General features: G+C 39.9%; 1 long non-coding RNA gene across 2 annotated transcripts in view; it reads right to left on the bottom strand.

The window, feature by feature from the left end:
* The window catches only part of LOC122551171, a 31,673-nt gene extending 9,600 nt beyond the window's left edge, over window positions 1–22,073 (bottom strand). For both annotated transcript variants that reach the window (XR_006312041.1, XR_006312042.1), the window contains exons 1-4: window positions 22,039–22,073; window positions 21,172–21,275; window positions 19,712–19,780; window positions 7,783–7,949 (exon numbers count right to left, since the gene is read on the bottom strand). This is a non-coding gene — a long non-coding RNA (uncharacterized LOC122551171). The remainder of the gene's footprint in view (window positions 1–7,782; window positions 7,950–19,711; window positions 19,781–21,171; window positions 21,276–22,038) is intronic.
* Window positions 22,074–22,744: the final 671 nt, after the last annotated feature.

The following is a 22,744-nucleotide window of genomic DNA, read 5'->3' as shown; positions in this document are numbered from 1 at the left end:
TGTTCTATGTTCTAATATGATCTTCGAACAGCTAACTATTGGAAGTTAACATATATGTTGTCTTGTAATATTTCATAGTATTTCAATTAAGGTCTTTCTAAAAATTTCTTATTTTGTCCTTACTTTAACTCCAGTGTAATAATAATGTATGTTTTCCTTCAAAACCTGGTAAATAAACTTATGACCAATTAAATAGGTCAATGCAACGCCTCACACTTGCCTTTAAAAAGAAGATAAAGTTATGGTCTAGGCTATCTTGTTAATATATTTTCAGGGGGTTTGCTCTATCCATAACACTAGGGACATGTAATAATGCTGGCCAGCAAGCAATGCCCATAGCCAACAAGTGAATAAAAAAATGTTTCTCTCAGAGGTCTTTCAGACTTGGATTCTCTTCCACTTGAAAGCAATGGGTGCCATGGTGGCTCAGTGGTTAGCACTGCTGCCTCACAGCACCAGGAACTCAGGTTTGATTCCAGCCTCGGGCGATTGTCTGTGTAGAGTTTGTACGTTCTCCCCATGTCTGCATGGGTTTCCTCCCACTGTCCAAAGATATGCAGGCCAGATGAATCGGCCATGCTAAATTGCCCATTGTGTTAGGTGCATTAGTCAGAGAGAAATGGGTCTGGGTGGGTTACTCTTCGGAGGGTCAGTATGGAATTGTTGGGCCAAATGGCCTATTTCCACATGTAGGGAATCTAATTAATGGTGGCTGGTCATTGAATTTAGTCAAACATACATTTTGAGCCAACAAGGGAGTCAATAATCATTAACAACCCCTTTGTCATTTGCAGTGGTTTCTCTGTCTCTGTGAAAAGTATGCAAAAACATTCTCACCCACCCTTCAGTCCTGAAGAAGAGTCATGCTGGATTTAAAACATTAGCTCTCTTTCTGTCTGCACAGATCCTGCTAGATCTGTTGAGTTTGACCAGCACTCTCTGTGTTTGTTTCAGATTACCAGCATCTGCAGTATTTCACTTTTATGAAGGCTGCCAAGGGTTATGGAGATCAAACTGGAAAGTCTGACCACAATCTGATCAGCCGTGTAGAATTGTGGAGCCATCTCAAAGAGCAGAATGGCCTACTCCTGCTCCTCTGTCCCATGTTCCTTGGTTTGAGCGATGCAGGCACTGACAATGTTAAAAATCACACAACTTCATGTTATTGTGTGATTTTTAACTTTGTACATCCCAGTCCAGCATCTCCAAATCAAGGCACTGACAACGATAAGTTAAATATTACACAGAAAAATGGATTGAGATTGCCCACGAGGTTTAGATTCCCTCAAACTCAAGTCATTTCAGACATTCCAGCCTTCAATGAAGTAGAATTTATTTCCTTCAGCCCAAAATAGATTGACCTAGAAAGTAGAGAAATAATAAAAATAGAGCTGTAGAATACATTGTTCTTCAAATCTTCCCATTAAACTCAGAAGCTGAGCCCTGTGAGTAGCAATTTCTGCAATTTTGTTTTGCAAAAAAAGGAAAAGATTCAGTTCAGTAAAACAAGTCTGAACAAAAGAAAGATACACATTAGGAAACACACAGGAGGAGAGACAAAATGCTAGCTATCCATGTAGTGAAATTATATCTCACACATTGTCTTGTCATACCTCTAATAAAAAGTCCTTGTACAACAAAAAAATTTGTGACAGCAACTCTCATTGTTAACCTCAGGGGGCCACAACAGGTAAAGAATATTCAAGAATAAATTGAGGAAACAAAACCCAGTAGAAACAGGATTTTATTTTCCCAAGGCCCCAATAAGCTAATTGAAGTGTGCATTTTATTAACTCTTGAGCAGCTGCCAATTCATAAATTATTAAAATTCCATTGTAACATTTCCGAAATCTCTTTCATTGCAAGAGGCCTTCCTTTTAAATGTGGCAAGTTAGAAATTGTTGCAAACAGATGTGTCTTGTATAGAATATTCGAACAACACTATTCTTGTGTCGACCAGTTACTGTTGAATCAAAGTACAAAGCTTTAAAACAGTCTGCATTTGGGCAATACATCGCCATTCACTCTGATTAATGAAATGAAATAAAAATGACAGACTGGAGGTAATATGGATGAAAGCAAATTACTAGAGTATTGTCAAGAAGGATTTACTCTGCATCTACCATGATACAGTATTAGCACTCTCACCTCATATTCAGAAGGCTATACTTGAGATATGAGTATCACTAGAGAAGCTAGTATTTAATAACAAATCTCTAAATGGCCTGCTGAGGTTCGGAACAAGCTTCCTTCTTGATCTGGTGTAGTCCATTTGCTGTACATACACACACAGTGCTTTCAAACTTTTGATGGAATGACAAGGAAGGAATAATGATATAGTTCCAAGTCAGGGTGGTGTATAACATTGAGAAGAATTATTATTTCTACATATCTGTTGTCCTTGTCCTTTCAGCCAATAGACAACGTGTGTTTAGAAGATGCTATTGAAGGAGCCATGGTGAGTTACTGCAGCAACTTGTGTGTATAGTACACATTCCTCATGCAACAATAACAAAGTGAATGTAGAATGTTGAAGATGTGTTGCCAATTAAATGAAGCAAAACCAGAAATGGAGTTTTAGCCATTGTCATACAGCACAGGAACAGACCCTTTGGTCAACTAGCCCACGCCGACGATGTTCCCAAACTAAATTAGACCCACCTGCCTGCAATTGCCCCATATCCCTACAACCCTTCTTATTCATGAACGTCTCCAAATGCCTTTTAAACACTGTAACTGTACCTGCATCCATCTCTTTCTCTGGCTGTATATTCCACACACGAATCACTCGCTGTGTAAAAAAGTTGCCCCTCATATCATTTTGAAATCTTCCACCTCTCACCTTAAAAGTATGCCCCCTAGTTTTGAACTTCCCCACACTAGGGAAAAAAACCATTCTCATTCACCTTCTCTCTGTCCCTCATGATTTTGTAAACCTCCATAGTGTCACCCCTTAACCTCCGAGGCTCCAGTGAAAAAAGTCCTTTTCAATCTATTTTTAAAACTCAAACTTTCCATTCCCAGCAACATCCTGGTAAATCTTTGCTGAACCTTCCTTCCTATAACACGGCAACTAGAACTGCACACAGTACTCTAGAAGAGGCCTCACCAACATCCTGTATAAGCTCAACATAATGTCCCAACTCCTATATACAAAGATCTGAGCAATGAGGCACGCATGCTAAATACCTTCTTAACCACCCAGTCTGCCTGTGACACAAATTTCAAGGAATTATGTATCTGATCCCTGCTTCTCTCTGTTCTACAACACTAACCAGGTCCCTACCATTAATTGTATAAGTCCTAGCCTTCTTTGTACGACCAAAATGCAATACCTCACATACCTCCAAATTAAACTTCATCTGCCACTCCTCAATCCATTGACCTAATTGATCAAGATCTCTTTGTAATCTTAGATAACCTTCTTCATTGTGCAATTTGCCACCAATTTTGATGTTATCTGCTATCTTACTAAACATGCCTCCTATATCCTCATTCAAAATCATTTATATAAATGACACACAAAAGTTGACCCCAAACCCATCCCTGTGGAACACCCTTGGTCATGGGCCTCCAGTCCAAAAAACAACCCTCCATCACCATCCTCTGTCTCCAACCATAAAGCCAATTTTGTATCCAGTCAGCAAGCTCACCCTGTATCCCATGTGATCTAACTTTACTACTTAGTCTACCATGCAGAACCATGTCAAAGGCTTTTCTAAAGTCCAAGTCCTACCATTCTGCCCTCGTCAATCATTTTGGTTACCTCATTAAAAAGCTCAATCAAGTTTGTGAGATATGATTATCCTCGAACAAAACCATGCTGACTATCCCTAATCATGCCTTACCTCTCCAAATCCTATCTTTCAGAATCACTTCCAACAACTTACCTACCACTGGTGTCAGACTCATGTTCACAGGTCTATTGTTCCCAAGATTCTCTCTACAGCAATTCTTAAACATTGGCACAACATTAGCCACCCTCCAGTTCTCCAGTATTTCACCCATGTTTATTGATGATACAAATGTTTCAGCTAGGGGCCTCATAACTTCCTCCCTAACCTCCCACAATGTCATGGGATAGACTTGATCAGATCCTGGAGATATATCTACCTTTATGTTTTCTAGACCACCAGCATTTCCTCTTCTGTCATGTGAACTGTTTTTAAAACATCAAAGTTTAGTTCCCTGAGTTCTCTTGCCTCCATTTCTTTCTCAACAGTAAAAGCTGATGTGAATTTTAACTTAATATCTCTACCACCTTCTTCCATTCAACACAAAGACAACCTCATTGATCTTTAAGGGGTCTAACTCGCTCTCTAGTTGCTCTTTTGCTGTTAATATATATTTGTAGAATGCTTTTGGATTATCTTTAACCGCTTCTGCCAAAGCTCTCTCATATCCTCTCTTTGCCTTCCTGATTTCCTTCTTAAGAATATCCCTACACTCTTTATACTCTTCAAGAGATTCAGTTGATCCCAGTTGTATATACCTAACATGTGATTTATTTTTATTCTTGACGAGAACTTCAGTATCCTTATTCAGCCATTGTTCCCTAATATTTCCAGCCTTGCCTTTCACTTTAATAGGAACATAATGCTTCTACACTCTCGTTATCACACTTTTGAAGGCCTCCCACTTGTCGGTCATCTCTATACCTGTGAACAGTCTACACCTGAAGAAGGGCTCATGCCCGAAACGTCGATTCTCCTGTTCCTTGGATGCTGCCTGACCTGCTGCGCTTTTCCAGCAACACATTTTCAGCTCTGATCTCCAGCATCTGCAGCCCTCACTTTCTCTCAACAGTCTACACCAATCAACTTCTGAAAGTTCTTGCTTCACACCCTTAAAGAATTAAGAACTTTTATGGAAGACTTATCCTTTTCCATAACTATTATTAATTGCTGGAGAAACTCAGCAGGTCTGGCTGCATCTATGGAGAGAAAACAGAGTTAAGTGTTGGATCCAGTGACCTTTCTTCAGGGCTTCTTAAATGAGCTGTTTTGTTGTTGGTGGTGACATGCTTCTTGAGTGTTGTTGTTTTCCAAACAAGTGGAGGGTTTTCAATCACAGGCCTAAATTATGTCTTATAGATGCTACAAAGGTTTGTGGAGTTAGGAAGTGAGTTATCCATCACAGAATTTCAAGCTTCTGACCTGTTCTTGGAGCTACAGTATTTATATTACTTTATTTTTTACAGTCTGGTCAATAGTAACTCCCAGACTGTTAATGTTGGAAGGTTCAGTGATGGGAATACCATTGAATGTGTAGGGAAATGATTATGTTCTCTGTTGTTGGCAATGGTCCTTGCTTGTCAATTATGTGGCAGCATGTACTTTACTATTTTACTGGGGAAGGCCAGATGGTGTCCTGGTTTTTCTGCACAAAAGCACAGACTGCTTCAATGAGTCACAAAATCACTGTATAATCATCAGGAAATGACCCCAGTCATGATTTTATGTTAAAGCAGCTGACAATGATTGAACTTGGGACCTGAGCTGAGTTGACTTCAGACTTAATGGGTTCTAGAAGCACAATTGTAGTATCCCTATCTCTGATCCAAGAAGCTTCAAATCCTATGTGCCCCAAGAGTGCACAATAACATCTCTGTTCACCTTGAATAGAAAATGTCGCCAATACTGCATAGTTTACGGGAGCAGTGTTGGATTTACTCTGCTCTTCTCTTGTGGATAGGTAAAACATGAGCAACTTTCCACATTGTTGGACAAATTCCAGTGTTGTATCTGTAAAGGAGCAATTTGGTTAAAAAAGTGCAGCTAGTTCTGAAATACTGTCTGGATGTTGTCCATAACCTTTGCTGTGCCCAGCCATTTCTTGATATCCCATGGAATGAATTGAATTGGCTAAAGTTTGGCATCGATACTGGTCAGGATTTTTAAAAAGTTGGATCATCCACGTGACACTTCTGGCTAAAGGTCAATGCAAATGCTTCAGCCTCATTTGCATTGATGTGTCAACCTCTGCCATCATTTTAGGGATGTTCTGAAGCCTCCTCCAAAATTGTTTCAAATGTCACCACCATTCCTGACTGAATGTGACAGGATTGCAGAGCTTGGATCTGCTCCATTCGTTATGAGCTCTCTTTGTTCTGACTATCCCATGGTCCTTCTGTAGCATAAATGTCATCCTGTCTTGTAGCTTCATCATGTTTAGATATGCCTGGTCTGCTCTTGACATTGTATCCTGCATTCTTCATTGAGCCAAGGTTGATCCCTTCGGTTTAATGGAGATAGTCGAGTGAGGGCTATGCTGGGCCATGAGGTTGCTGGTCATAATATCCAGCAGTTCATTTTCCACCTTTTCTGCCACCTCCAGCCCAATGACACTATCAAACACAGCTTCCCTTCCCTCTACTTTTAGTACTCTGATGGGGCAAATACGCTGCTCAACTCAATCACCCCCAAAACCTTGCTCATCCCCATAGTATCCTTCCATGCAAATGTAGGAGATGTAACACTTGCCCTTTTACATCCTCTTCCCTCAGAGTGCAAAGCTCCAGATGCTCCTTCAAGGTGAAACAGCAATTGCACATTCTTCTTTCCATTGAATATACTGCATCCACTGCTCACAATAGGGTCACCTCGACACTGGGGTTGGTTGCTGTGGGGAGGAGCTAAACACAGATTGGATCTAGAAGCAAGACCCCAAGCTTTCACTGGCAAGACACTTTCATTCTCCACCTTGCTGTGAGGTATCCTCCTCATATTTCAAATGCATGTAAATACGGTCTGGTTCAAGTAAGATATGTCTTTGGTTTGCTTGGATAGAGTCAAACTCCAATGTTTGCTTGGTTCTTTGATACAGGGAATCCAGAATTAGGGGGCATATGTTTTAAGGTGAGAGCAAAAAGATTTAAAAGGAACCTAAGGGGTAACTTTTTCACACAAAGGTTGGAACGTGTATGGAATGAGCTGCCAGAGGAAATGTTAGAGGCTGGTACAATTACAACATTTAAAAGGCATCTGGATGGGCACATGAATAGGAAGCGTTTAGAAGGATACAGGCCAAGTGCAGGCAAATGGGACTAGATTAATTTAGAATACCTGGTCAGCATGGATGAGTTGGACCAAAGGGTCTGTTTCTGTGCCATACATCTCAATTACTCTATGATTCTATACACCACTATACAGAACTGAACTGTGTTTGTGACTATGTAATTTATGAATAAGGTATATTTTGAAAATTTTTAAAAATCTTTAGCCTGTTATAATGATCCAATGCTCACCATAAGCTTAAACACAGCATCTCTTCATCTTTCAATTCAACATTTTACCAACTTTTGAGTCCAATATTGAGTTCAATACTATCAGACTGTAACATGTGTTTGTTTCCTATTCTTTGCATGTTTCGACTTCTCTTACATTTTTGATCGTAGCACAACTTTTGTTTCTTTATTTCTACCCTTGACTCATCTCCATTCCCTTTAATGTTCTGTCACAAATGAGTTGCGAGTTTTATAATGAATCTCTCTCCATATTCTCACCAATGGACAACTAATTCGATATTTTCCCCTTTTTAAACATTAATGGCATCGATTTCCATTTTATCAATTTGTGGGCTCTGACTTTGTAATGACTGTAATAACACTGTTGTGAACTTACAGCAGAAGTAGGATTTATTGCACACTCTTCAACATGGGGTGAAGACAGGGTACGTCACAACATAGACCTGCCTGTAAGCCCTCAAGGAGAGATAAGAATCAAATAGGAAAAGAGATTATTCGATTAGTAACACCTTAAACATAGAACAGCTGAGGCATACCAGTTTATCAATGTCTTTGCTTTTAAGATGACGTCCAGAAGTCTAAAACTGGAGTTAGCAGCCTGGAATTCCTTTGAGGCCACAGTTGATTGGTTATCCAACAGTTCAGGAGTTTGTCGTCAGTTTCTCCTCTTTAAAATTCCTATGAAAGTCTTCTGGGAATATTCCTGAAATGCAATTTTGGTTTTACTGTTTCAGTGAAAGAAGATGAATTACATTCAAGGAGCACGAATACTGATTTTTAGCTGTTTTCTATAAACCAAACACTTTTATTCCATTGACCAGTGTTAGAGGTGTTTATATCATTGGCAAATGCTTTCTGAAGCAGCGTTTACCTATAACTGGCTGCAAATTTAAATTTGTAAAGTTAAAAGCAGTTCAACACTTTGGGAGTCATGTGATCAAACCTCTTTGTGGTGGCTGGAGGAACCATCGCCATCAAGGCAGAAGTTCACCTTGGAGATAATCAACTATCTATGGCCCATCTCAGGGGTTAAGTGGAAAGCCATTAAATTATCTTCTTACAATATAGGGCTAACTTAAAATGTCTGTTGTGTAGAAGTTTCTCTTGGAGGGCATTTGTCTTTGTTGCTGTTTATAACACAAAAATTAGCATTCAGATCTCATCAGGATGTACATGAGGTGTTGGTTGATTGACTTTCACTTCTGAAGTTGAAACTTTATTGCTGGAACAGCACAGCAGGTCAGGCAGCATCCAGGGAACAGGAGATTCGACGTTTCGGGCACAGGCCCTTCCTTTCCCTGGATGCTGCCTGACCTGCTGTGCTGTTCCAGCAATAAAGTTTCAACTTTGATCTCCAGCATCTGCAGACCTCACTTTCTCCTCCTTTCACTTCTGAAGGAATTTCAGGAAGTTTACTGCTAAATCCAGTCATAAGATTAAGAGGGGGTGGTTGTTTTGTTGGGTTGTTTAATGTTTTTAAAGCAGTCACTAAATATTTATAGGTATGTATTGAAGCTAGTTTTTAATCCACTCGTGATACCTGGAAAATGAACTCTTCTTTCCTTCAATCTCTTTTGTCTTTCACCCCTTCATAGACCATCCTTTGTCCAAGTCCCACCTGATCCTTGCTGAAAACTGTAGCATTTCTAACCTAGACCACTTCTTATGAAAGCTTATCAATTTGGAATATTAAATCTGTTTTTCTTTGCGTGGTTTCCTGAACATTTCCAAGACTTCCTGTTTTCATTTTGCTTTCCTTGCTATCGTTGTATCATCAGCATACTTCATCTCAAAACAGTCTGGTCCTTCACCTACAGCATTAATTAAAACCACACAGTTAAGGTTGGGACGTCGATACCTGTGACACTCCACTTGTTATAATTTGCCAACCTGAAAATGAACCAGGTATTCTAACTCTCTTTTAGCTGTTAGTCATCCTCCATTTAAGCTAACATATCATCCCAGCATCATAAGCTCTTATTGTTAGTAGTAATCGTTCACATAGCAGCTTATTGAATTCCTCTTAAGAATCTAGATGTACCACTACATCTATCTCTACTCCACTGTATCCTGAACAAACTCTAATAATGTTATCCAACAAGTTTTACCTGAGTCACAAGCCACATTGACTCTGCCTGTTCATATTGTGTTTTCCTAAACACCCTGTTACTAACTCCTTAATAATGGTTTCTAATATTTCTCAATGACCTGGCCTATACATTGCTGCTTTTTGTTTGCCTCCTTTTTGGATTCAAGATGTTACATATCTAGTTTATTTTTAAATCCACAGGATTTCTAAAATTAAGGGAACTTTAAAAGATTGCAATCAAGGTATTCATCATGGCTGCAGCCATTTCTTTCAGGACCCTCAGATGCAAGTCATCATGTCAGTCTTTAATCCCATTAGTTTTCTCAGTAGTCTTTGTTCTCAAGTTTTGAGAAGATTTGTATCTCAGGTTGAGGTTCTGGTTGTAGGTTTGCTTGCTGAGCTGGAAGGTTTGTTTTCAGATGTTTTGTCACCATACTAGGTAACATCTTCAGTGAGCCTCCGAAGAGAGGCTGAACAGCCTGTTTTCCCTGGAGCGTCAGAGGCTGAGGGGTGACAAAATTATGAGGGGTATGGATAGGGTAAATAGACAAAGTCTTTTCACTGGGGTTGAGGAGTCCAGAACTAGAGGGCATAAGTTTAGGATGAGAGGGGAAAGATATAAAAGAGACCGACAGGGCAACTTTTTCACGCAGAGTGTGGTACATGTATGGAATGAGCTGCCAGAGGAAGTGATGGAGACTGGTACAACTGCAACATTTGAGAGGCATTTGGATGGGTATATGAATAGGAAGAGTTTGGAGGGATATGGGCCGGGTGCTGGCAAGTGGGATAGATTAGGTTGGGATATCTGGTCGGCATGGACGGGTTGGACCGAAGAGTATGTTTCCATGCTGTACATTTCTATGACCCTATGACTGTAGTGGTGTAGCCCGCTTTCTATTTATATATTTGAGTTTTCTTGGGTTGGTGATGTCATTCCCTGTGGTGACATCATTTCCTATGGTGATGTCATTTCCAGTTCTTTTTCACAGGGAGTGGTAAATGGGATCCAAGTCAATGTGGTTGTTGAAAGTCAAACACATAAACAGAAAGTGGGCTACACCACCAGTGTTTCATTCGGAGGTTCAATGATGATGTTACCTAATATGGTGACAAAATGTCTAAAAACGAACCTTCCAGCTCAACGAACAAACCTACAACCTGAATGTTTTGTTCTGTTTTTGTGCTTTCACTTTTTCTCCCTTTTCCCTCTTGATTTTCTACTATTTTTCAGATGTGTTCTCGTGTCTTCCGCCATGAATGGAGCAAGATACTTGTTCAAGGAATGAAGTTTGGATCAGGGATGCAAAATTTTAGCTCCCAACATTTAATTGGTGAAAGTTATATAATATGGAATATTAGCTAAGCATTCTGACAATATCGCAATAGCACAGGAGCTGAGGGAAGTGCAAATGAGATGGGGCTGAGTGACTTCAGTGTATATGTTAAAACTAACACTGTATCTTTAAGTGATGTTACCAAAGGGCCACACGCAAGTGAGAAATAGGAAACGGCTAAGGACAAACATGATAATGGAGCAGAAGGAGAAGCTATTTCAAATGATGTGGTAAATGGAATGGAAGTATGCAAGACAAGGGGATCAAGTGTTTTGTGCTTTACGAAGAAGCATGGTGATAGCAGATATAAAAGAAAGCAGAAAAACATCTGAAGAGAGAGAGCTTTTAAAATGTCAGCTAACTATGGCGTCAGGGAAATTTGCTGGGCGATCACTTTGGTGATCAATAGTGACAATATGACGAAGAAGGGAACTGGATGAGGGAGTCATGAAAAGCCCAAGAAAATGTAAAGGAGAACCAAGGGAAAGATGCAAGTTCAGGGCCAGGATAGTGGAGAGCATTAAAAGAAATTTGGCCAGGTTGACTCAGGGAAAGAGGCAGCTGATCAGACTGTCTCAATCTTAGTAGCAGAGAAATCCATGAGCTCTTTGAATTTGATGTTGAATGATGTTCCTGGAGGGAACTGGGGGAATGCATTTAAGAAGACAGTTTGCAGTAGAGAAATGAATTTGCCTTTGCATTGCAGCATGATCCTGGAAGAATGCGTAATTTTAGTAGACGAAAGCAGGACCCAGTGATGTTTTAGGTGATCCAGTCAGATTCCACAGTGAATGGTTAAACCAGTTGTCCACAATATCTTTTCAACAGCCTTAAGAATGTAAGAGCATGAGAAATAGGAGCAGGAGTAGGCCATCTGGCCATTGGAGCCTGGTCCACCATTCAATGAGATCATGGCTGATCTTTTCATGGACTCAGCTCCATTTACCCACCCGCTCACCATAACCCTTAATTCCTTTACTGTTCAGATCTATCTTTGCCTTAAAAACACTCAATGAGGCAGCCTCAACTGCTTTACTGGGCTGCGAATTCCACAAATTCACAACCCTTTGAGTAAAGAAGTTTCTCCTGAAATCAGTCCTAAATCTGCTCCCCCTTATTTTGAGACTATGCCCCCTAGGTCTAGTTTCATCCATCAGTGGAAACAACCTTGCTGCTTCTATGTTATGTATTCCCTTCATAATTTTGTATGTTTTTATAAAGGTGAGTCACCTGAGAGACACTAGTGGATTTATTGGGTATTAGGACATCAAAGATGGAGGTGAGGGTACAGTTGAGTAAGTCAGCAGCGATATTGTGGTGAAAAGAGGCCCAAAGCTAGATATTTGAGGATTTTGAAAGGGCATGTTGCAAATGAATTGGGTGATAGATTTTTTTTTGAGAGATGGATATTGAAGGAAATAATAGTTGGAAAAGTATAAACATTTCATTCTGGTTATGTTTCAGTTACATCCAAATTTTGTAAGGAAATATTTTATTCTGCTTCTGACATTTTGAGGATCTATTGTGCACCCAAATTTATTTTTAAAAAGGAGTATTGGGAATAGATTATTTGCTGAAGAAAAAGTTACAATATGGAATTTTCTTCCACAATCCACTGTGGAAGCAGATATCAGAAATCCTGTTTAAAAGAATTGTTACTTGAAGTATAGAGTATTAAAGTGGGATGTGCCATGTACTGAAGAGTGGGGTCAAAGGAGTTGTTATTCATGAAGAAACATATAGGCACAGTCTGATGAAATATCACCTCTTTCCATCTGTAAGATTCCCTGTATCCATAATTTTCACATAGCATTAGACAATTAGAAGATTATTTGAAAAGGAAGAAGATGACTTAGTTGGGATCAATTGGAAGTACTTCTCCTCAGGGTCAGGAGACTGGAGTTCAAACCTCATGCCCAAACTTCAGAAGCTGATTTCTGCTAAACTCCAGGGCAAAATGAAAGGAGGGTTCCATCATCAGCAAAGTGCTCCTCAAGATGAGGCACAGAACCGTAGTCTTGTCTGGTCATTTAGATGAAGAATTGCAGTGGGAAGGGATCGAGCAGATAGCAATGATAACCAGGCCAAAAGGATTGTTGCCTCACCTTAATGTGTGCACAATTAGCAACAAATGGGATACATAAGATTTCAACAAGCAATATCAAAGACCTGATGTGGAGTATAGTTATCCCCGAAAGTACTTCACCATTTGTTTCTACAATATTTGATGCTCCATTCCATCAAGTTAATGTCATGTAGGGGTCTATTGGGGTTGAAGTGTGTCAAACATGCAATGATGATGCCAATGACGTTTATTTTATAGCCCAAAGTGTGGAGTAGAGAAAAATATGATAAAAGAGTTGCCTTAGGCAGTAGGTTACGCAGAAACTAATTGCTTAAGGTTCCACGCAATGGCTTCCTAATTTTTAACCTGCCATGTCCCCAGATATCGTCCGAGTTGAAAGGAAAACCAAGAAACCGAGTGACTCTTTTTCCTTCTGTTTGATATCCACGAGATGGTCACAAAAAATACTTTGCCTGTTCAAAATTATTCATTCTGCAAATTATAAATATAACAGAAACAAGAGGAATTCTCATTAGATCTGCCAAAAGATCAACCCTTCAATTATTGAATACTGCGAAAAGATTGCCAGGTGTTTTTGCTGATCATTTCTGAAACCGCAGCTTAAATAGTCACAATAAAATGCATTCACAAAGGGCTTTTAATGTAGAAAAGTGCCTCAAGAACACTATCGAACATAGTTTTGAAGAAGAACACAATCAAAGGAGCAGGAATAGACCACATGGCCTGTCGATATTGACTGTGGGCGACCACTGCCCTTCTCTACCAACTCCCTACATCCCTTGATTCCTTGAGAAGCAAAAGGTACTCAATCTTGGCACATCCACAACACAGAGAAAGAAACCCTACCATTTACAAACTTCTAAGGAAAATAATTTCTCCACCTTTCAATCTTAAACGACCACCCTCTTACGTTGTGACTGTGTCCTCATCTTTTCAATTCCCAGAACAACTTTGGTGTCTACTCAAATCTTGCATGTTTCACTCAGATCAACTCTCATGCTTCTAAACAGCAGAGAATATTCATCCAATTTACTCAGTATTTTCATAGGGCCATCTTCTCATTTCAGGGACCTATCTAATGAACCTTTGCAATCATGTCTCCAATTAAATACATCTTTTCTTAAATGTGGAGAACCTGCACATTGTATTCCAAATGTAGTCTCACCAAAGCTTATAGAATTGTGGGAAGACCTCTTTATTACTGCACTCCAATCCCCCTGTAATAAATCATAGAATCCCTACAGTGTGGAAACAGGCCATTCGGCCCAACAAGTTCACACCAACCCTCCGAACAGTGTCCCACTCAGACCCATTCTCCTACCCTATTACTTTACATTTCCCCTGACTAATGCACTTAACCTACACATCCCTGAGCACTATGGGCAAATTAGCAAGGCCAATTCACCTAAACTGCACATCTTTGGACTATGGGAGGAAACCGGGACACCTGGAGGAAGTCCACGCAGACACATGGGGAGAATGTGCAAACTCCACACAGACAGCTGCCCGAGGCTGGAATTAAACCCAGGTCCCTGGCGCTGTGAAGCAGCAGTGCTAACCACTGAGCCGCCTTACTGCCCTATATAGGCCAACATTCTATTTGCCCTCCTAATTGCTTGCTGATCTGCACATCATTCCTTATACAAACACAATTAAGTCTCCTTCAGCTTCAAAGTTTATAAATTACACACTTTTAAAACAGACATTCTGCTTTACAAGCAAAGTTAGTAACTTCATACATCCCCACATTTTATGCCATCTGCCATCGTGTTACCTGTCTCAGCCTCATTGCAGTCTCTGTGTCCTGTGTTCAGAGGTCTGTCTGGGAGATATTCTGATTGGCGACCAAATGCTTTGTCAAAGAGATGCGTTTTACTCAGAATCTTAATGAGGATAGAGTATTGGGGAGGTTTAAGGAACTTAACAAAGTTGCCCCTCATGTCCTTTTCAATTCTTTCTTGTCTCATCTTAAAAATATGCCCCCTAGTTTTGAACTCCCCTCCATAGGGAAAAGAACCTTGTCATGCACTTTATCTATGCTCCTCATGATTTTATATGCATCAATAAGGAGCATCTCCTACGCTCCAGAGAAAAAAGTCCCAGTGTTTCTTGAAACCCTCCATTCTAGCAACATCCTGATAAATCTTTTCTGCAATTTCCAACTGAATAATATCCTTCCTATAGAAAGGCAACCAGAACTGCACTCAATACTTCAGAAGAGGCTCCTGTGCAATCGCAACATGATGTCCCAACTCCTATATTCAAAGGCCTGAGCTATGAAGGTATGTATGCTAAATGCCTTCTTAACCACCCTCTCTACTTGCAATGCAAATTTCAAAGGATTATGTACTTAAATCTCTGTTCTACAATGCTACCCAAGGCCATACCATTAATTGTATAAGTTCTGTCCTTGTTTGTATTATCAAGATGCAATACCTCACATTTCTCTAAATTAAACTCCATCTGCCACTCCTCAGCCCATTGACACAATTAATCAAGACCAATCCATGCAAATCTTCATTAAGTCCCAGAAATTAGTTATTGAGTTGTGTGGGCACAGTCATTGGAAAAGAGTATTCTTGATATTTTAGTAGGTGCCTTAGGTGTTTGGAGTAGTATATTAGCAAGGTAGAGAATTGGCTAACTAATAGAAGACAGAAAGTTAGGGTAAAAGGGGCATTTTCAAGACGGCAACTTGTAGCTAGTGGAGTGCCACGGGAATCAGTGCTGGGACCACAGTTACTTGCAATACATTTAATGATTTGGATGACAGAAGTGAATGTACCATTGCAAAGTTTCATGACAGCACTAAAATAGGCGACTCGGCAAGTGGGGGTGACCTTAAAGAGGTTTACAAAATTATGAGGGGCATGGATAGGGTAAAGAGGCAAAGTCTTTTCCCTGGGGTCGGCGAGTCCAGAACTAGAGGGCATAGGTTTAGGGTGAGAGGGGAAAGTTATAAAAGAGACCTAAGGGGCAAATGTTTCATACAGAGGGCGGTACATGTATGGAATGAGCTGCCAGAGGAAGTGGTGGGGGCTGGTACAATTGCAACATTTAAGAGGCATTTGGAAGGGTATGTGAATAGGAAGGGTTTGGAGGGATATGGGCCGGGTGCTGGCAGGTGTGACTAAATTGGGTTGGGATATCTGGTCGGCATGGACAGGTTGGACCGAAGGGTCTGTTTCCATGCTGTACACCTCTATGACTCTATGGTCAGGATGACACAAAAAATCTACAGACGGATATAGTCTTGATAGGTGTGTGGACAAAATCTTAGAAGGTGGAATATAAAGAGGAAAAGTGTGAGGTTATCCACTTGAGAAGGAAGAATAGAAGAGCTAGCCATTATTTAAATTGGAAAAAACTGCAGAACGCTGTAACACAGATGGATTTAGGGGCCCTCATGCACAAATCACAATAATTTATGTTGGTTTTATATCAAAAGGAATGGAGTATAAAAATAGCAAGGTCTTGCAAAATCGATATAAAGCAACCAGAAGCAGCTACACTAGGAAGAGATTTGGTCCTTTTGTCTGCGGGGCATTGGAGACAGTCAAGAAAAGGTTCGCCAGGTTGATCTCACATAGAGGGAGGAGGGATTTCAAAGGTTCAGCTCGTGGGAGTTTGCAAGAATAAAAGGTGACCTTATTGAATCACACAGGCTTGTTCACAAAAGGTTGCAAGGTCAGGCCACTTAATTTAGCTTTGATGGTGAGGAAACTTCTAGAATAATTATTCAGGATATGACTAGTAGTCACATGGAAAAAGATGGGTTGATTAGGAAGAGAGCATAGATTTCTCAAGGTGAAATTGTGTTTAGCTAACTGGCTAGAGTTTGTTGAAGAGGTAACAGAAAGACTCAATTAGGGTAACACTGTTAATGTTGTACACATGGATTTCCGGAAGATGTTTAATACAGTGCCACAAAACAGACTTGAAAGAAAAGTTACAGGCTATGGTATAAAACGTGGATAGAAAAATGGCTGAGTGATAGGAAGGTCTAGTTGAGTTCCCAGTGGGGGTCAGTATTGGGAGCTTTGCTTTTCCTGACATATATTCACGATCTAGATCTTGGTGAGCTGGGGGTAATTTAAGTTTGCAACTGGCACTAAACTTGGAAGAATTGAAAACTGTGAGCACATCAGAATGTAACTGCAAAAGGGACATTGACAAGTTGACGGAGTGGGTGGATAGGTGGCAGATGAGGTTCAGTGCAGAGAAGGTGATGCAATTTCATTGGACGAATGCTAAACGAGAAAATAATAAAGGGGGTTATTTTTCTAAAGTGAGGGTAGAACAGAGGAAGCTAGGTGCATATGTCATTGATCATTGAAAGCGGCTGGAAAAGTAGAGAGAGCAGTAAGTAAAGCATACAGTGTTCTCTACTTTATTAATAGAGACAGAGTACAAGAACAAAGAGGTGATGTTGAAATATACAAGACACGTGTTCGACTTCAGCTGGAATATTATGTTCAGCTGAGGACACAATTTTACAGGAAAGATGTGAATGCATTGGATAGGATACAGAAACAACTTACAAGAATGGTTCCAGGAATAAGAAACTTCAATTATTGGACAGATTGAAGAAGTTGGAACTGACCCACAGCCAGTGGTAATGGTATGGAATGCACCACCTGGAAATATGGTCGAGGCAGGTTCAATTGAAATATTCAAGAGGATATTAGATGATCATTTGGATAGAAATGATTCGCAGGGATATGGGGAAAAGGGAGGAGAATGGCACTGGATAATAGAGCTAGTACAGACACCATTGGTTGACTGGCCTCCTTCATGGTATATCAATTTTGTGATTCTGTGATAGAAGGTTCTTAAGGGCCTTGATAGGTTTCCCTTTGTGGGAGAATCTAGGACAAGGGCATATTCTCAGACTGAGGGGTCACCCATTTAAGGCAGAGTTATGAAGATGATTTTTCCTTCAGACAGCAATTAATCTGTGGAATTCTTTACTGCAAAGGACTATCAAGGCTGAGTCATTAAGTACATACAAGTATATATTTCTTTTCTGAGGATTGCTCCTGACTCAAAATCGATCCAAGAAAATTGGCCATTCTCTTTTTAAAGACTTATTTTTGTTTGTTGTGGCCTTGGCAAGGGCTAATCATGAATGTTTTTCATAACACATAATAGGACAAAAGGAGCTGCATACTAACGGTGACTCAAGCTCCCAATTTGAACCTACGTTGTGTGGTCAGTGTTTGTAAAGTCTGGGGGCTTGGAATCTCATCCCCTGCTTCAGCTATTTTAACTCTAGGCCTTCATTCTGGCCTGGAATGATTTGCAGTAAATCACAACTCAAAGGCCATCACTAGTACTAAAACACTTGCAAAAAAACCCCACTTTACCCAGTGAGGAGAGGTGAAACTATGGAAGTCACTATCACAGGGATTAATGGAGGGGAAAATAGATGTGTTTAAGAAGAGGTAAGATAAATACCTGCAGGAGAAAAAATTAGAGGGTAATGTTGATACACTGAGATGAAGTAAAATGGGATGACATTCAGGTAGAGCATGGGCAAGTTGAGCAGAATGGCCTCATTCTGTATTGTATTCGCTGGGTCCACTGTTGTTTGTCATTTATATCAATGATTTGGGTGAGAATGTAGGGGGTATGGTTCACACATTTGCAGATGACACCAAAATTGGTGGTTTAGTTGACAGTGAAGAAGCTAATCTAAGATTACAAAGAGACCTTGATCAATTCGGCCAATGGGCTGAGAAGTGGCAGATGAAGTTTAATTTGGATAAATGCAAGGTATTGTATTTTGGTAAAACAAACAAGGCCAGGACTTACACAGTTAATGGTGAAGCCCTGGGTAGTGTTGTTGAACAGAAAGACCTGGGGGTTCAGGTACATAGTTCTTTGAAAGTTGCATCACAAGTTGACAAGGTGGTTCCAAATGCATTTAGCATGCTTGACTTCATTGCTCAGATCATTGAGTATAAAAGTTGGGATGTCATGTTGCAGTTGTACAGAATGTTGATGAGGCCACTTTTGGCACACTGCTTACAATTCTGGTCATGCTTCTATTGGAAGGATATCATTACATTGGAAATTGCAGAAAAGATTTACCAGGATGTTACTGGAGGGCTTGAGTTATAAGGAGAGGCTGGATAGGCTGGGACTTTTAACACGGGAGCGTAGGAGGTTGAGAGATGATCGTTATAGAGGTTTATATAATTAAAAGGGGTATAAATAAGATGAATAGCAAAGATCTTTCCATAGCATAGGGGGAGTTCAAAGCTAGGTACTATACTTTTAAGGTGAGTGGAAGAAGATCTAAAAGGCACCTGAGAGGCAACTTTTTCACACAGAGGGTGGTTCACATGTGGAATGAGCTGCCATAGGAAGTGGGAGATGCTGGTATAGTCACAGCATTTAAAAGAAATTTGGATAAGTACATGAATAGGAAAGGTTTAGAGGGAAATGGACCAGATTAAGGAGAACAGTACTGCTATAGTTTGAGAAACTTGGTCAGCATGGACAAATTGGACTAGAGGATCTGTTTCCATGCTATATGACTCTTTATGCTTTGTAATTCTATGTAAACTTATTTTGTTAGTTTTGGACAATGTTTACATGAGAAAAGGGCAGTAGACAATAGCCTTAAATCAGAGACACCATGTCAATTGATCGAATTCATAATTAGCATAAATTGGGAGTAAATGTAGACAATATAGTAAGTTTAAACAATACAGAAACAGCTAGGCAATGCTTGCAAGTAGAACAAATAGAGTTGAATTGGTACGTGCAAGTCTTCCATGTGGAATAAAAATTGGGTGTCATGCTTACTTAATAAATGGTGTTGAACTAGCTGCAAGGTATCTAGAAATGGCAGTAGACTCAAATATTACCATTGTCTATCTGTACAGAGCAGTAGTTAATAGTCAAAGCAAAGTTAAAATGTAGTGAATGATTAACAGAGTTCAAACCTGAGGCCAAGGTGCTGAAGATCTATAATAATTCCAGTCAGCTCAGACCTCAAATATTGTATTCACCTCCTATTACCAAGACAAAAAGGAAATATTCAAGTACAAGGAGTCCCAATTTATGAATGTCCGACTTATGAACACTCGTATTTGTGAATGTGATGCAATACAGGAGTATATTTTGAAGATCCAACATATGAACATTTCCTGTACTTACGACTAGCTATTTTACCACCTGCATCATGTTCCGATCTCATACAAATTGACTCGTGAACTAACTCAAGAATGGAACACGCTTGCAACCTGGAGACTACCTGTTCTGGGATTAATGTGGCTCATCATTATTGTGGGACGAGTGAGCTATTGGGAAAAAGCATTCAGAGTTCTTTGGATGGAGAACAACTTAGTTAACACTGAAGCCTCTAAACTGCCTGCTGTATATTTAACAGTATTCCCAGATCCATTTCCAGTGATTCCTTTAATTTATGCTGTACTTAGCCAATTGCCACCATGAAAACTCTGTGAGTGTCACATCTAAGCAGGCACCTCACTCATGACAATGAGAGTCCTATAAGTATGGTGGACTTCCCACCAAGAGATGAACCTCCCATCCCTTTCCCATGGGAGTATCTGCTGCCTACGCAGAGCCCCACTGACCAGTAATAATGGAGAGACTTCAATTATATTCCCTCTAATTTAATTTTCTGATGTGTGGACCTCCAAGGTCCATGAACAACAGTAATCTCTAGAACCAGAAGTCAATGCTGGAAAGGGTATAGGCACACCAATCAGCATGCATGAACCTTCAATGTGACTGTGTGACTTCTTACAGGGAATATTGGGGAATAGTTAAAATATTTAATCAATTTACATCTCACTTCCAACTTATTCATGCTCAAAGAACAGGGAGGCAGAGAGATAAATATGGCCCTCCATTACATTTGGATAGCATTCAGTCAGGGCCCCACCATTCACACCTCCTCTACACACATTTTCTTGTTCTTTTCTTGAACTAATACCACTCCCTTTAAATTTGTAATATGAATCCAGTTGTCATTAAATCTCATCTATTCTGCATTTTACCACAGACTTTTCTTTACTTCTTCTTCCCATCCACTTTCATCCCATTTACCTTTTTCACTTCTTTAAACTCTACATTCCTAGCTCTGATGAAAGGAAGCAGACCTTTAAGATCAGCCTGGATGTTCACTGAGTCAGGAAGGCTTGGGAGCATTTTAGAACTTCCTAACCCCATTGCTCTAGGTACCAATTTTCACAGGGGCTTTTGGAATGCATGGGCTGGTTCAGGTCATGTGCCCACACTTGGGTCTCCCAACCTATCCATTGCAGAAAAATGAATGGTCTACCCCACCACAATTTTTGTGGAATCAGGCTATGTTTTTAAAGGGTCATAGTTAATGGCATGTCAAAGGTGTTGTGAATCACAGTCTGAATAGTGTAACCTTTGGAAAGGTAATTTCAAAAGTTCCTCTTCATGTCCTCCATGCCAAACTATCTCCTTCTTCCCATCACACATTTCTCTTCATTCGTTTAGAAGCAATGAGTCCTATAGTGAAAGTTGAATATGTGAAAAGAAAAAAAAATTAATGATGTCTTCCATTGATCAGTTTCCACAACGTTAAATAAAAAATCTTTCTTACTTCAGGTCAATAGAAGTGTTAAGCACCCTTTAAGGTTTCAATATTCAAACTCCAGAACAACTGAAACCATTTATCCCAATATAAGTACACATTGTGGAATTGGTAACAGAGTCAAAAGAGGCTCAGGTGTTTCAAGAGACAAATGGATGTCTGAACATTTGCCTCCGGAAATACTTCAGCCCCTGCTTTTGAACAGACAGATACCGCCCTTGGCAGCCCCTGTGGATGCCTCCAGATTCTTTCCAGAGTTAATTGCCTCAGTTGCTTCTGCCACCTGCCCCCCTACTAGCATTGAAGATTCCATACTTGTGGGCACTTTCTCCCAAGGTGGGAAATTTCCCAGTATCCAGATTGCGGATGAATATCTAAGCCATTAACTCTGTTTCCCTCCCTACAATCACTACCAGACCTTCTGAGTACTTCCAGCAATTTCTATTTAAACCTAACTGTTCCTCATGTAATTTGGCATAAAGTTTAGTTTGAGACTTGGATCTATGCAGTGCCCTGGGGCATTTTCTAACATTAAGTTCACTACATAATTGCAAGTTCGTGCTGTTGTTGTAATGTGCCCACATCTCGCTATTCTCTCCTGCTTAAGCATTTTTTCATTACGAACTGCACAAAGACAGACGACAGTTTCTGATATTAAGTTACCAGCTTTTCAGTTACCTATTTCTCAACAACATCAGCAGCTGAACTCACAAATGTTTCATCGTTGAATCAATGGCTTGTTGACTACTTAAGTATTATTGCAGGTGCAACATAATTGGTGGCTTTCTTCCCACACATGTGATCACCCCATTTGACAATTGATCATAGTGCCTATTTAGCCAGTTGGCTATAAATAACCACAGAGAGAATGATTAGCTCTTAAAGGACTGTGAACCTGCAAATCAGATCAAAACACACACATCCAATATAAAAAATATGCTATAACCTGTTCATTAAATAGAAGTAGGAAAGTATGATCCAAAATCTTATGCTTTATTCTAAGTAAATTATATATTTATGACTACAAGAGCATAAACTGAAGGCCTTCTAACCTTCACCAAATCCTAATTATTTAGCGCAGACCAACCATCTTTAATAGATGTCACTATTCCTGAGTGAAAGGTTTCTTACAGTTGTGTATTCATCAGTATCTACAATTCTCTACGATTGCCCAATTGATTAGTTTTTTTAAAAAAACATTAGGGTTAATAGAAATTTGTTGCGAATTGACAGTTACACAAAGGAGGTTAGCTGCCATATTAAGAATCACTTCAGAATTATGCACAACACAGAATTAAAAGGCCAATATTCCTATTACCTGATGTATTGCATTATGGCACACGGCTGTATTGTAGTGTTGGCAGAGCCCCGAGTCTGAGGATAT

This window comes from Chiloscyllium plagiosum, chromosome 6 (genome assembly GCF_004010195.1).
Source record: "Chiloscyllium plagiosum isolate BGI_BamShark_2017 chromosome 6, ASM401019v2, whole genome shotgun sequence".
Classification (NCBI taxonomy): domain Eukaryota; kingdom Metazoa; phylum Chordata; class Chondrichthyes; order Orectolobiformes; family Hemiscylliidae; genus Chiloscyllium; species Chiloscyllium plagiosum.
This window is presented reverse-complemented; position numbering and strand designations above follow the sequence as displayed.